This window comes from Pinus tabuliformis, chromosome 3_2, assembly GCF_031772625.1.
Source record: "Pinus tabuliformis cultivar Carrire ecotype Pingquan chromosome 3_2, CPIR1, whole genome shotgun sequence".
Lineage (NCBI taxonomy): Eukaryota > Viridiplantae > Streptophyta > Pinopsida > Pinales > Pinaceae > Pinus > Pinus tabuliformis.
Window position 1 is genome coordinate 91,092,377 of NC_142302.1, and position 17,069 is coordinate 91,109,445.

Genomic DNA, 17,069 nt, shown 5'->3' on the forward strand with positions numbered 1-17,069 from the left:
TGATATTTGAATTGAATAAACTATAAACATAAATTATTTTAATTATAATTGGCATCAAGAGCCTAATGACTGCAGATATGGACTAAGAAAAGGCAAGCCAAAAGCTTGAGCTGCTCAATTTCCATCAATGAAAATGTTAATTACTGATTGGAGCCTCATTTTCCCTTTTTATAGCAAATGAGCATGGAGTCGATTACTTCTTTGAAGGAGAGAACCAGGTCTAGTCTAGCCAGCATGCCATAACAACCTATGGTGGCAACAAGTACAAATCCCAACTCCCTGCCAAATTTAAGAAGCTGCTAGCAGTTCAGCTGAGAAATCTTGCCAAATATGACAAGCTCATCAAGGTCAAGAAATCCTTCAAGATTTCAGAGGAGTTGAAGAAGCTCGTGAAGCCCAAGTAGGCCAAGCCTGTAAAGGCTAAAGCCCTGGCGAAGAAGCTCGTAGTTAAACCCAAGAAGGCTAAAACACTCACCAAAGTAGCCAAGGTTCCTAAAGTCCCTGAGCCGAACCCTGCAACGTCCCCTAAGAAGGTAAAGAAGGCAATGCAACAATGCCTGATAAGAAGGCGGTACCTGCAAAGAAAGAAAATCCTGCCAAGAGGCTTGCCTCTTCCTAGGCTATAAAGAGGGCGACTTCTCCTAAACTGAAAAGGGCAGTGCCAGCCGCAAAGAAGGCCTTGTAATAAGATGATGTAGTTGAATTTCTAGCTTCAAATCTGATATTTGAATTGAATAAACTATAAACATAAATTAATTTGAATTAGAATTGGCATCAAGAAGTAGAACTGTGTTGATGTATTTAATGGAGATGAATTGTCACTCAATCAAGGCCAATTGAATGATTCTATCTGCCCTCTCCCAAACTTCTGTTATATTATTATTATATAAGTTGATTAATAGTTTTATTTGAGATGAAAATAATTGTAATTTTTGTTGTAATTTAACATTGATCCTTGCGAAAAAGGATGTTGTTAGGCTATGGTTATTTAAACATGGAATTTCTGGATCATTTTGTGTTGAATGATTCTATCTGCCCTCTCCCAAACTTCTGTTCTATTATTATTATATAAGTTGATTAATGGTTTTATTTGAGATGAAAATAGTTGTATTTTTTGTTGTAATTTAACATTAATCCTTGTGAAAAAGGATGTTGGTATGCTATGGTTATTTAAATATGGAATTTCCGGATTATTTTGTGTTGGATTCAGCTATGGCCATAGTGTGATATAAATTAACAATGACTTTATCTCAACTTTATTTACAACCTTGAGATCTTGCACCTTATAAATAATGAGATTTCTGGACAATGACTTCGACTCGGGAAACTGCGAAGCCTATAGTCGAGAATGCTGTCAAAGAAAATAAGTCGAGGGGTTCCAAGGGGTCAAAACTACTACCTTTTCATCCCACATATTTTTAGGTTTCAATCCTTGGCCTCTGAATTTTTTTCACACATAAGGTTTTGAACGCAGGAGTCTCATTTCCCCTTTTTTTAGAAGATGAGCACAGAGGCGATTACATCTTTGAAGGAGAGAACCGGGTCTAGCCAACATGCCATAACAACCTATGTTGGTAGCAAGTACCAATCCCAACTCCCTGCCAATTTTAAGAAGCTGCTATCAGTTCAGCTGAGAAATCTTGCCAAATTTGGCAAGCTCATAAAGATCAAGAACTCCTTCAAGCTTTCGGTAAGAAGGTAGAGAAGGCAATGCAACAATGCCTGATAAAAAGGTGATACCTGTAAAGAAAGCAGATCCTGCCAAGAGGCTTGCCTCTACCTAGGCTATAAATAGGGAAATTCCTCCTAAACTGAAAAGGCCAGTGCCTGCTGCAAAGAAGGCATAGAAATAATATAATGCAGTTGTATTTCTAACTGCAAATATGATATTTGAATTGACTAAACTGTAAACATAAATTGATTTTAATTAGAATTGACATCAAGAAGTAGAACTGTGTTGATGTATTTAATTGACAGCACCTTTTTTTATTCTGTTTATGATTTTATTTACTGTAATTTTTTCAATTGAAAATAGGAATGTTCACTTTATGGAAGTTTAATGTATAACCTCAGTGAGTCTAGCAGTTAAAAATATGTGTTTCCTATTTGAAAGTCACAGGCACAATCTAGGAAAGATAGAATATGAAGAGGTCTTTTATGCTACAAACAAAGAATATTACACATCAATTTAGTGTCTAGCTAAAATATGTTACAATCCAGAAAACATAGAATATGAAGAGGTCTCTTATGCCACAAACAAAAAATCTTACACATCAATTTAGTGTCTGGCTAAAATATGTTATTCTTGACTAAAATATGTTATTCTTATTAAATGATTAAAAAACAGAAATTAAATTTTCATAAATTTCTCTATGAATAAATAAAGAGGCCTTACAAATAAGTAAATCCCAACCAATTTTGTACATCAAACATCCATTTGAGGTTAGCCTAGCTAAATTGTAACTTTACATTAAATTCTGCTTATTATCATATTCACTTTAAGTCCATTTGAATATTTGTTTGCCCAATACAGCACATGGTCAGTGATGCCTTGTCCTGCACTCTTCAAATGTAGAACTGCTCGAGGAAGGTTAAGAGAGAGGGCAATCACATCACTCAGGATCATGAAATGAGATGAAGAGAAACAATATTATTAACAAGATGATGCAAAAGAAAATTGGATATGGAAGTATATGAAGATATAACTAAGACTTTCACACTTAACTCCCAATTCCTATTACCATTTACTTGCCTAATAACATTTCATTCCATGTTCTCTCTTTGCAACATGCTAATGTATTACGTAAACAATTTACATAATGTGACCATTTCTATAATGCCATAACACTGTGACACCACCCTTGATGGTCACAACAATGACAAACATAGCTAAAAACATCCCTTTCCAGGTTCTATCGAAGAAAGGTTGTTTAAAATTAAAAACCGATTGCTGAGACCATGAATACAGTCCTACACCGAAGAAATTTAAAGATTCCTAGACCACTTTTCCTAAAAATAAAGAATAAAAAAATAACACATTAGTTTCCAGCACTTATAGTAACCTAAAAGACTTTGATGAATCAAATTTAGTAGTATAAATCAAACCCTTACATGAGTGCTGGGAAAAGTAGATCTTCAAAGAGTTTCCTGTACTTCACTTGACAAATTCTTTTTTGACTTGCTCAAGATGAATGCAGCTTGATCAGGAATTGCAGCAATAGAAGTCATTCGATACCCATTGTCCCAACGTCTGTGAATACCTTCACTTGGATAGAGAAAATCAAGCTCAATAGCTTTACTTGGATTTCAATTCAATAAGGAAACAGAAGTGGTGGTTTCTTTTGTTAAGGCAATCATATGAGTTGAACATCAAATAGCTTTTGTGTCCAAAATCATAATTTATCAAATTTAGATACCCTATCTACGAATATCTTCAGACGTCCATAATTTTGATTGTTACTAATGACTTTTCTTTTCCTATCCATTAATAATAAAATCTTAACAAAAGTTGTACCTTTTGAAAGAAGATCAAGAACTCGAACCTTGAAATCCAGCATCTCGCTGTACTGAACTCCCAAGTAGAAAGGGTTGATTCTAGTAACATATTGTGAAGTATTTGGTTGAAGAACAGTACCAGCATCCGAGGCATAGTTGGCCCCATGACGAAAATCAGAGCCTAATGACTGCAGATATGGACTAAGAAAAGGCAAGCCGAAAGCTTGATCTGCTCAATTGCCATCAATGAAAATGTCAATTACTGACTGGAGCCTCATTTTCCCTTTTTTTAGCAGATGAGCATGGAGCCGATTACTTCTTTGAAGGAGAGAACCAGGTCTAGCCGATTACTGCTAGCAGTTCAGCTGAGAAATCTTGCCAAATCTGGCAAGCTCATCAAGGTCAAGAACTCCTTCAAGATTTCGGAGGATCTGAAGAAGCCCGTGAAGCCCAAGTAGGCCAAGCCTGTAAAGGCTAAAGTCCCAGCCAAGAAGCTCACAGTTAAGACCAAGAAGGCTAAAACACTCACCAAAGTAGCCAAGGCTCCTAAAGTCCTTGATCCGAAACCTACAACGTCCCCTAAGAAGGTAGAGAAGGCAATGCAACAATGCTTGATAAGAAGGCAGTCCCTGCAAAGAAAGAAAATCCTGCCAAGAGGCTTGCCTCTTCCTAGGCTATAAAGAGGGTGACTTCTCCTAAACTGAAAAGGACAGTGCCTGCCCCAAAGAAGGCCTAAAAACAAGATGACGCAGTTGAATTTCTAATTGCAAATCTGATATTTGAATTGAATAAACTATAAACATAAATTAATTTTAATTAGAATTGGCATCAAGAAGTAGAACCGTGTTGATGTATTTAATGGTGACGAATTGTCACTCAGTCAAGACCAATTGAATGATTCTATCCGCCCTCTCCCAAACTTATGTTCTATTATTATAATATAAGGTGATTAATAGTTTTATTTGAGATGAAAATAATTGTAATTTTTGTTGTAATTTAACATTGATCCTTGTGAAAAAGGATGTTGGTAGGCTATGGTTATTTAAACATGGAATTTCTGGATCATTTTTTGTTGGATTCAGCTATGGCCATATTGTGATATAAATTAACAATGACTTATCTCAACTTTATTTACAACCTTGAGATCTTGCACCTTATAAATAATGAAATTTTTGGACAATGTCTTCGACTCAGGCAATTGAAAATCCTGTAATCAAGAATGTGGTCAAAGAAAATAAGTCGAGGGGTTCCAAGGGATCAAAATGGCTACCTTCTCATCCCACATATTTTTAGGTTTCAATTCTTGGCCTCTGAATTTTTTTCTCACATTAGGTTTTGAACGCAGGAGTCTCATTTCCCTTTTTTTTAGAAGATGAGCACCGAGGAGATTACATCTTTGAAGGAGAGAACCAGGTCTAGCCAGCATGCCATAACAACCTATGTTGGCAGCAAGTACCAATCTCAACTCCCTGCCAATTTTAAGAAGCTGCTAGCAGTTCAGCTGAGAAATCTTGCCAAATCTGGCAAGCTCATAAAGATCAAGAACTCCTTCAAGCTTTCAGTAAGAAGGTAGAGAAGACAATGCAACAATGCCTGATAAAAAGGTGATACTTGCAGAGAAAGCAGATCCTGCCAAGAGGCTTGCCTCTGCCTAGGCTATAAATAGGGAAACTTCTCCTAAACTGAAAAGGGCAGTGCCTGCCGCAAAGAAGGCCTAGAAATAAGATGACGCAGTTGCATTTCTAACTGCAAATATGATATTTTAATTGACTAAACTGCAAACATAAATTGATTTTAATTAGAATTGACATCAAGAAGTAGAACCATGTTGATGTGTTTAATTGACAGCACATTTTTTTATTCTGTTTATGTTTTTATTTACTGTAATTTTTTCAATTGAAATTAGGCAAAATGTTCACTTAATGGAAGTTTAATGTACAACCTCAGTGAGTCTAGCATTTAAAAATATGTGTTTCCAATTTGAAAGTCACAGGCACAATCCAGAAAAGATAGAATATGAAGAGGTCTTTTATGCTAAAAACAAAGAATCTTACACATCAATTTAGTGTCTAGGTAAAATAAGTTACAGTCTAGAAAAGATAGAATATGAAGAGGTATCTTATGCCACAAACAAAAAATCTTACACATCAATTTAGTGTCTGGCTGAAATGTGTTATTCTCAACTAAAATATGTTATTCTCATTAAACGATTAAAAAACAGAAATTAAATTTTCATAAATTTCTCTATGAGTAAATAAAGAGGCCTTACAAATAAATAAATCCCAACCAATCTCGTACATCAAACATCCATTTGAGATTGGCCTAGCTAAAATGTAACGTTGCATTAGATTATGCTTATTATCATATTCACTTTAAGTCCATTTGAATATCTATTTGCCCAATACAGCACATGGTCAGTGCTGCCCTGTCCTGCACTCTTCAAATGTAGAACAACTTGAGGAAGGTTAAGAGAGAGGGCAATCACATCACTGAGGATCATGAAATGAGACAAAGAGTAACAATATTATTAAGAGGATGACGCAAAATCAAATTGGATATGGAAGTATATCAAGATATAACTAAGATTTTCACACTTAACTTCCAATTCCTATTACCATTTACTTGCCTAATAACATTTCATTCCATGTTCTCTCTTTGGCACACGCTAATGTATTATGTAAACAATTTACATAATGTGACCATTGCTATAATGCCATAACACTGTGACACCACCCTTGATGGTCACAACAATGACAAACATAGCTAAAAACATCCTTTCCCAGCAGTCTAATGAAGATGTCCTAGAGGCTAGAGTCTATTCTATTTCATACAGCCTTCTCTAATGATGTGATACTGAAGATTCCTTTTACAGAATTTTATTGATCCTGCAAAGCTAAAGAGAATATTGTACCCTGTACATCTTGTACTCTCTACTTCTGATCTATACCTATGACCTGTACATGAGATATGTACCAGAATCTTGTTCCAGTATCCTGTAGTTGTACCATAGCCACCTTGTCGTCTGCAACTGCTCAAGACTGTATCCTGTTGTGCGTGTACCCAGCCATATCCCAAGCTATTCTGTTGTATATGCACCCAGTTCTATTCTAATATATATCCTGCTATCAACATTTCCACTTACAACAATATTATTTGTGTTGGAATTAGGAAGTCTATAGGCCTTTGAAAAATCAATTAATTGAACAAATACGTAATTATTTCCTTTTTAGCTTTTTGTTGTGTATCACAATTATAAGCAGGACAACCAAAAATTATAAGGTATTTGATTGAAGATTTTATCTTGGGTGACACTTCTTCAGATGTTGTTCCTCAGAATTACTTTACTTGGATTTCAATTCAATAAGGAAACGGAAGTGTTGGTTGCTTCCGTCATGAACCTGTTAGGCAAGCCTTTATCTTCAACATGTTCCTAGCAATTACCATCATGGTTTTATTATTTCATTTAGGCACCCCATTTTATTGAAGCATATATGGAAGAGTTAGCTACTTTTTATGCCTTGGTGCTTTGGTGGTCTTTAAAAAATATCTTGAAACATATTCCACTATCACCTGTCCTCAGACCCTTCATCTTTTTGTCACTGAACTTTTCAGCTTGCATGGCAAATGCAACCTGAACTTTTGTGAAGAATAAAAATAATGCTATCTAATTTTTCAGAACAAAAAGATCACCTTATTTGAAAACCCTACATTCCTTCACATAAGGAAACCCCATTGATTTCTAGCAGTTTCCATTGATGTCACATAAAATCCCTATTTCCATATCCTACTAATCCATTTAAATGAAAAAGAATCGCTCATTTTATATGATTGTTGTGTATAGAGTGTACCTAAGAAAAACTGGTGCATCATGAGATCACTACAAGGAAGTTTAGTAAACACTCAAAAGCCTCAGCATCAAGAGTATTTCCGAGAAGCACAACATTACAGATATTACTCCAACAGTCCAGAGTAACAATGCGGTCAAAGAAAATAAGTCGAGGGGTTCCAAGGGATCAAAACTGTTACCTTTTCATCCCACATATTTTTAGGTTTGAATTCTTGGCCTTTGAATTTTTTTCTCACATTAGGTTTTGAATGCAGGAGTCTCATTTCCCCTTTTTTTAGAAGATGAGCATGGAGGCGATTACATCTTTGAAGGAGAGAACCCAGCATGCCATAACAACCTATGTTGGCAGCAAGTACCAACCCCAACTCCCTGCCAATTTCAAGAAGCTGCTATCAGTTCAGCTGAGAAATCTTGCCAAATTTGGCAAGCTCATAAAGATCAAGAACTCCTTCAATCTTTCCGTAAGAAGGTAGAGAAGGCAATGCAACAATGCCTGATAAAAAGGTGATACTTGCAAAGAAAGCAGATCCTGCCAAGAGACTTGCCTCTACCTAGGCTATAAATAGGGAAATTTCTCCTAAACTGAAAAGGGCAGTGCCTGCTGCAAAGAAGGCATAGAAATAAGATGATGCAATTATATTTCTAACTACAAATCTGATATTTGAATTGACTAAACTGTAAACATAAATTCACTTTAATTAGAATTGACATCAAGAAGTAGAACTGCGTTGATGTATTTACTGTAATTTTTTCAATTGAAAATAGGTAAACTGTTCACTTTATGGAAGTTTAATGTACAACCTTAGTGAGTCTAGCAGTTAAAAATATGTGTTTCCTATTTGAAAGTCACAGGCACAATCGAGAAAAGATAGAATATGAAGAGGTCTTTTATGCTACAAACAAAGAATCTTACACATCAATCTAGTGTCTAGCTACAATATGTTACAATCCAAAAAAGATAGAATATGAAGCGCTCTCTTACACCACAAACAAAAAATCTTACACATCAATTTAGTGTCTGGCTAAAATATGTTATTCTTGACTAAAATATGTTATTCTCTTTAAATGATTAAAAAACAGAAATTAAATTTTTATAAATTTCTCTATGAATAAATAAGGAGGCCTTACAAATAAATAAATCCCAACCAATTTCGTACATCAAACATCCATTTGAGGTTAGCCTAGCTAAACTGTAACTTTACATTAGATTATGCTTATTATCATATTCACTTTAAGTCCATTTGAATATTTGTTTGCCCAATACAGTACATGGTCGATGCTGCCCTGTCTTGCACTCTTCAAATGTAGAACTGCTCGAGGAAGGTTAAGGGAGAGGGCAATCACATCACTGAGGATCATGAAATGAAACGAAGAGAAATAATATTATTAAGAGGATGATGCAAAATCAAATTGGATATGGAAGTATATGAAGATATAACTAAGACTTTCACACTTAACTTCCAATTCCTATTACCATTTACTTGCCTAATAACATTTCATTCCATGTTCTCTCTTTGACACATGCTAATGTATTACGTAAACAATTTACATAATGTGACCATTGCTATAATGTCATAACACTGTGACACCACCCTTGATGGTCACAACAATGACAAACATAGCTAAAAACATCCCTTCCCAGGTTCTATCGAAGAATGGTTGTTTAAAATTAAAAACTGATTGTTGAGACCATGAATACAGTCCTACACCAAAGAAATGTAAAGATTCCTAAACCACTTTTCCTAAAAATAAAGAATAAAAAAATAGCAGATTAGTTTCCAGCAGTTATAGTAACCTAAAAGACTTTGATGAATCAAATTTAGTAGTATAAATCAAACCCTTACATGAGTGCTGGGAAAAGCAGATGTTCGAAGCATTTCCTGTACTTCACTTGACAAATTCTTTTTCGGCTTGCTCAAGATGAATGCAGCTTGATCAAGAGTTGCAGCAATAGAAGTTATTCGATACCCATTGTCCCAACGTCTGTCAATACCTTCACCTGGACAGAGAAAATCAAGCTGAACAACTTTACTTGGATTTCAATTCAATAAGGAAACAGAAGTGTTGGTTGCTTCCGCCATGAACCTGTTAGGCAGGCCTTTATCTTCAACATGTTCCTAGCAATTACCATCATGGTTCTATTATTTCATTTAGGCACCCCATTTTATTGAGGCATATATGGAAGAGTCGGCTACTTTTTATGCCTTGGTGCTTTGGTGATCTTTAAAAAATATCTTGAAACATATTCCACTATCCCCTGTCCTCAGACTCTTCATCTTTTTGTCACTGAACTTTTCAACTTGCATGGAAAATGCAACCTGAACTTCTGTGAAGAATAAAAATAATGCTATCTAATTTTTCAGAACAAAAAGATCACCTGATTTGAAAACCCTGCATTCCTTCACATAACCACACCCCATTGATTTCCAGCAGTTGCCATTGATGTCACATAAAATCCCTCTTTCGATTTCCTACTAATCCATTTAAATGGAAAAAAATCACTCACTTTATATGATTGTTGCTTATAGAGTGTACCTAAGAAAAACCGGTGCATCATCAGATCACTACAAGGAAGTTTAGTAAACACTCAAAAGCCTCAGCGTCAAGAGTATTTCCCAGAAGCACAAACATTATCGATATTACTCCAACAGTCCAGAGTAACAATCAATACCCCAACTGCAACAACATGGGTTCCTTTATTTTTAGGAACTACTATGGCTAAATCAAACTCCAGCAAACATTTATGCAAGCTTCTATACTCTTTAACTTCGAGATATCTAGCTTCTAGAATCTATACTCTTAAACTTAAAAATATTAATGGCACGGAGATCTAATTTTAAGGTATTAGGACCATTTTTTTCGATGCATGCATTTCACTTCAACAATGTTCCCTGCTATGTTCAGGTTGTTTAGAAGTTAGAACGTTGTATAGGTTCTATCAAATAAAGGTTGTTTAAAATTAAAAACCGATTGCTGAGACCATGAATATAGTCCTACACCAAAGAAATGTAAAGATTCCTAGACCACTTTTCCTGAAAATAAAGAATAAAAAAATAGCAGATTAGTTTCCAACAGTTATAGTAACCTAAAAGACTTTGATGAATCAAATTTAGTAGTATAAATCAAACCCTTACATGATTGCTGGGAAAAGCAGATGCTCGAAGCGTTTCCTGTACTTCACTTGACAAATTCTTTTTCAGCTTGCTCAGGATGAATGCAGCTTGATCAGGAGTTGCAACAATAGAAGTTATTCGATACCCATTGTCCCAACGTCTGTGAATACCTTCACTTGGATAGAGAAAATGAAGCTCAACAGCCTGAACAGGTGCAACTAGTAGTTAATGAGAAATAATGGTTTATTAAAGAGATAAAGATTATAAAGCAAATAGCATGGCAAATGCAACCTGAACTTCTGTGAAGAATAAAAATACACAAACTATTTTGAAAATTACAGAGCAATTTCAATACAGAACTCAATACAGGATCCCTTTATTGGGGTTTGTAGACAAACAAGGGTTAACAAATATGGGATGCATGGCCTACATTTTTGAGCTGGGAAACCTTACAATGCAATCCATCAATCTCTTCGTCCAAGTCCCCATGAATGGGATCTACCCTCAATTGCAATTGTTCACTCTGGCAATTCGATCTGTTGCTCAGCCCCTCTCTGCAAAAATCAATCAATATCATCGTATGCATATCTCCATGAATTGGATAAAATAGCAACGGGCGTGCTCAATTGACGGAAAGGTACCTTGATCGGAAGGGCCCTGAAGCATAAGTAGAATTCTGTCTGTGCACCTGTTAAAATTGTGATTTTACGCCGCACGGTGTTTTTTGAAACCATCCCGGTCTCCCCGCACCGCTCTTGGCAATGTCTGTACGAGCAGGAGGAGGCTCCGAACACATTCACACTCCGCCACGCGTCCCATGTACGAGCACCGAAAACTGCTTTCCCCGGACGCTAAAGTCCGTTTGTTTTGCTGGAGGTTGGCATGCGAACCACGTTGGATCAGCCAAGTGATCTGGGCGCGTGATCTCAGCCGTTGACTTTCCGAAGTTTCCCTCCGCCCGCGTCAAATCAAGTTTCTGCGTGGAGTAAAAGGTTGACCGCCGTAGGAAGAATTAATGGTTTTATTGGTTGGTCGTAGTTTTTAGGTGGAGGCTTTATTGAGAGGATGGGCATACGTCCCATATTTCTTATATGTCTTTAATATAGTTATGGGAACATTTTTTATATGTTTTCTTATATGTACACGTTGTCATATGTAAAACAAAAAAAAAGTCTAAGTGCTGTAGTTTTGATATATGGTGCATGCGCACGATGTCAAGTGAGTTTTTTTGTGAGTGGAGTGGCTACGCACGAGTGTGAGTGATTTTTTTATGCACATCAGTGCTGTAGTGTTTGTCTGAAAATGAAAAACACGAGAATGTTTTGAAGCTGTTTATGTAATATCCACAGCAGTGGAAAATTTGTGTCTACAACAGAGTTTGTTTTGTAAATTCCTCTCTGCACAGAGGATGAAATATGTATCAGTTTTTTTTTAATTAATAGAAATGCTTTGTGACTGTGTAATGCTGTCTTCTGAGTCAATTTGTTTTAAAAGCTTCCCTGTGTAAAGATCCTGGACAGAGGAAACAGAGCATTGTCTCTGTGGTGTTTATTTTACTGGTTTTGGTATTTCTCCATTAAAAATACCCAACAGTGGTATCAGAGCAAGGCTTAGGCTCTTTAAGGAAGTTAAAGAAGCTGAAGGGAGAAGGTTGTTGCTGCAGCAAAACTTCCCAGGCAGACAAAAGACTCAGACAGCGAAGGATTCAGGTATTCCCCAAAAGCATTTCTCTTGTTATTGCTGAAGACAGTCAGTTTTAAAAAAAAAAAAATAGTCAAGGATTTAAAACCATAGTTCAAGATGCAAGGAATGGCAAGCACAAGCATGGGTATGTTCAACACCCAGCTCCCACACTTTAATGGGAAGAACTATGACTACTGGTCTATAACCATGAGAGCTTTGTTCATCTCTCAAGATATATGGGAACTAGTAGAATATGGGTTTGAGGAACCAGCAGATGAAACGGCATTTAATAACCTAACTCAGGGAGAGAAGGACCTATTGAAGCTCAATAGGAAGAAGGATGCAAAGGCCATTGTCTTGTTGTATCAAGCAGTGGACCAGAGTATATTCCCAAGGATAGCAGCAGCTAAGACAGCAAATGAAGCATGGCAAACCCTCAAAACAGCCTATCAAGGCATGGAGAGAGTGAAGACAACAAAATTTCAAATGCGGAGAAAGGATTTTGAGAACTTGAACATGAAGGAGTCAGACAACATTGAATCATTCTTCACTCATGTGATTGGTGTAATCACACAAATGAGAACTCATGGAGAAACAATTGAAGATAGAAGAATAGTGGAGAAAATATTGAGGGTCTTACCCTCAAGGTTTGATGCCATAGTCACCACCATTGAAGAGACAAAGGATCTCTCAAACTATTCAGTTGATGAGCTACATGCATCACTGATAACTCATGAGCAGAGGTTGAGTAGGAATGAAAACTCATCCCTTGAGCAAGCCTTCAAGACCTAGATGTCCTTTGGAAGAGGAAGAGGTCAAGGCAAAGGAAGCAAAAGAGGAAGAGGCAGAAGCCAGAACAGAGGTGGAAGGAACAGCCGATCAAATGCACAAGGAAGAGGCAGCAATACAAATCAGAACTAAGGTCAAGGCAGTAGCCAACAAAGAGAACAATATCATGCTCAAGGACAAAGGTATGATAAATCTAATGTTCAATGCTATTATTGCAAAAAGTATGGACATTATGCTAGTGATTGTAGAAAGAAACAGCATGAGATGAACAGCAGACAAAATGCAAATGTTACAAGAGAAAACAGCAGTCAAGAAAATGTCCTGTTAGCTTGTAACATGGCTGAAACACATAGTGAGGACATATGGTTTTTAGACTCAGGTTGCAGCAACCATATGACAGGGAATGTAGCCCTCTTCTCAGCCTTAAATCAGAATTTGAAATCAGAGGTCACACTAGGAACTGATAGTAAAGTGTCTGTTATGGGAAAAGGGGAGGTAAAAATATTTACAAAGAAAGGAGAAAGGAAAACCATAGCAGATGTCTACTATGTCCCCGGAATGAGATGTAACCTATTGAGTGTTGGACAACTTATCCAAAAGGGTTACAATGTTTACATTGTAAATGATGTGTGCACCATCATGGATATACCACCCAGCAAAAGATGCATTGCTGAAGTGAAGATGACAAGGAATAAAATGTTCCCTCTTAGAATAAGAGCAGACTTGAAGAACAAGAAGGAAATGGCAGCAGTCACACAAGAGGCCTTCCAAAGCGTGCCAAAGGATGAAAATTGGTTATGGCACCTGAGATTCGGGCATCTAAATTTTGGAGGTCTGAACCTATTAAGCAGAAAAGGAATGGTAAGAGGATTACCACTGATAGAGAAGCCGGACAGCCTTTGTGAAGGTTGTATATTGGGCAAACAACATAGAGAGAGTTTTCCATCAGGGAAAAGTATAAGGGCAAAGACACCCTTAGAGATTATCCACTCAGATTTGTGTGGACCAATGCAAGCTCCATCATTAGCTGGCAGCCTATATTTCTTGACATTCATTGATGATTTTACAAGAAAGACTTGAATATATTTCCTCAAGAACAAAAGTGAAGTCTTTGAGAAATTCCAAAATTTCAAAGCACTTGTGGAGAACCAAAGCGGGCTGCACATAAAAGCATTGAGAATTGATAGAGGAGGTGAGTATATCTCAAATGAATTCCTAAAGTTTTGTAGAGAAAATGGAATTCACAAACAGTTTACAGCCAGGTACACCCCACAGCAAAATGGAGTTGCTGAAAGGAAGAACAGAACCATCATGGAGATGGCAAGGAGCATGTTGAAGGCAAAGCATTTGCCAAATGAGTATTGGGTTGAAGCTGTACATTGTGCAGTTTATATTTTGAACAGGTGTCCTACAAAGGCAGTCATGAACAAAGTGCCAGAAGAGGCATGGAGTGGGAGAAAGCAAGTAGTCACCCACATGAGAGTTTTTGGGTGTGTGGCCTATGCACACATTCCGGATCAGCTAAGGAGGAAGTTGGACAGCAAAGGGGAGAAATGCATCTTCATTGGATACAGTGTTGAATCCAAAGCCTACAGACTGTACATCCCATCTACCAAGAAGTTCTTTGTAAGCAGAGATGTTCAATTCATTGAAGAGGAAGCTTGGGATGGAAGCATAGAGAAAACAGTGAACATTAAAAACTGTTTGTCTCATGATGAAGATGAAGAGGAGGTGGCTGAAATGAATCCCCAAACAGCAGCACCAACACAAGAACAGCAAGGTACACCATTGAGGATCAATGAGAGTGCTTCTCCAAGCACACCACAAGGAGGAAATTCAAGTGCATCTTCAAGCACTTGCACACCAAGTGAACGAGGTAAGAAGTTTAGAAATCTAAGTGAGATTTATGAAGAAGGAATGAATTCCTTATTTGCCTTGTTTTGTCATGTTGGTGATCCTATTCATTTTGAAGAAGCTATTAAAGATAGAAAATGGATAGAAGCTATGGATGAGGAAATGAATGCCATAGAAAGAAACAAAACATGGGATTTGGTTGAGTTACCAAAAGGCAAAGAAGTCATTGGTGTGAAATGGGTCTACAAGACCAAGAGCAATGCTGAAGGCAAGATAGAAAGGCACAAGGCAAGGCTGGTTGTCAAAGGGTACAAGCAGCAGTATGGGAGAGATTATGAGGAGACTTTCGCCCCGGTTGCAAGAATGGAAACAGTGAGAGCAGTGCTGTCCATAGCAGCTCAAAACAAATGGAAAGTCTACCAAATGGATGTGAAATCAGCATTCCTAAATGGAGTGTTAATGGAAGAGGTTTATGTGGAACAGCCTCTCGGATATGAGAAGAAAGGTGAAGAGCACAAAGTGTGCAAATTGAAGAAAGCTCTTTATGGGCTGAAGCAAGCGCCAAGAGCATGGTACAGCAGGATAGATTCATATCTATTGGAGAATGAATTTGACAAATGTGAAGGCGAACCCACAGTCTACATCAAGGAAAAGGATGGTAAAATTTTAATTGTTGTCTTGTATGTAGATGATGTTATTTTCACTGGAAATGATATTTATCTTATTGAGAATTTTAAATCAGTCATGAAGGATGAATTTGAAATGACTGACATGGGTTCGTTGAGATGCCTCAGAACATTCAGATTTGATTGGGTACACAGATAGCAATTGGGCTGGAAGTGTAGATGATCAGAAAAGCACTTTCGGTTATGTTTTTAATATGGGTTCAGGAGCCATTTCATGGGCTTCTAAGAAGCAGTCCATAGTCGCATTGTCTACAGCAGAGGCAGAGTATGTGGCAGCGACAGCAGCAGCATGTCAGGCAGTTTGGATGAGAAGGATGTTGAGGAGCTTAGGCCAAGAGCAGGCAAAAGCAAGAGTGGTCTTTTGTGACAATAGCTCTGCTATTGCTTTGTCAAAGAATTCAGTGTTTCATAAGAGAATGAAACACATTGATACAAGGTTTCACTACATCAGAGAAGTAGTGAACAATGGAGAAATTGTCCTAGAACATTGCAGGACCCAGGAACAGGTTGCAGACATCTTGGCAAAGCCACTAGTTCAGAAGAGTTTCGAATTTTTGAGGAAGTGTTTGGGAATGACCGAACGTGCGGCTGTTAAAATTAAAGGGGAGTGTTAAAATTGTAATTTTACGCCGCACGGTGGTTTTTGAAAACCATCCCGGTCTCCCCGCACCGCTCTTGGCAAAGACTGTACGAGCAGGAGGAGGCTCCGAACACATTCACACTCCGCCACGCGTCCCATGTACGAGCGCCGAAAACTGCTTTCCCCGGACGCTAAAGTCCGTTTGTTTTGCTGGAGGTTGGCGTGCGAACCATGTTGGATCAGGCAAGTGATCTGGGCGCGTGATCTCAGCCGTTGACTTTCCGAAGTTGCCCTCCACCCGCGTCAAATCAAGTTTCTGCGTGGAGTAAAAGGTTGACCGCCGTAGGAAGAATTAATGGTTTTATTGGTTGGTCGTAGCTTTTAGGTGGAGGCTTTATTGAGAGGATGGGCATACGTCCCATATTTCTTATATGTCTTTAATATAGTTATGGGAACATTTTTTATATGTTTTCTTATATGTACACGTTGTCATATGTAAAACAAAAAAAAAGTCTAAGTGCTGTAGTTTTGATATATGGTGCATGCGCACGATGTCAAGTGAGTTTTTTTTGTGAGTGGAGTGGCTACGCACGAGTGTGAGTGATTTTTTTATGCACAACAGTGCTGTAGTGTTTGTCTGAAAATGAAAAACACAAGAATGTTTTGAAGCTGTTTATGTAATATCCACAGCAGTGGAAAATTTGTGTCTGCAACAGAGTTTGTTTTGTAAATTCCTCTCTGCACAGAGGATGAAATATGTATCAGTTTTTTTTTTAATTAATAGAAATGCTTTGTGACTGTGTAATGCTGTCTTCTGAGTCAATTTGTTTTAAAAGCTTCCCTGTGTAAAGATCCTGGACAGAGGAAAAAGAGCATTGTCTCTGTGGTGTTTATTTTACTGGTTTTGGTATTTCTCCATTAAAAATACCCAACAGCACCGATGCCATCAACAAAAAGCTGATGTATCAGTGTGAAAAGAAAAACTGTATGGGTTTCCAAAACGAGTCTTTGGAAGGAATGAC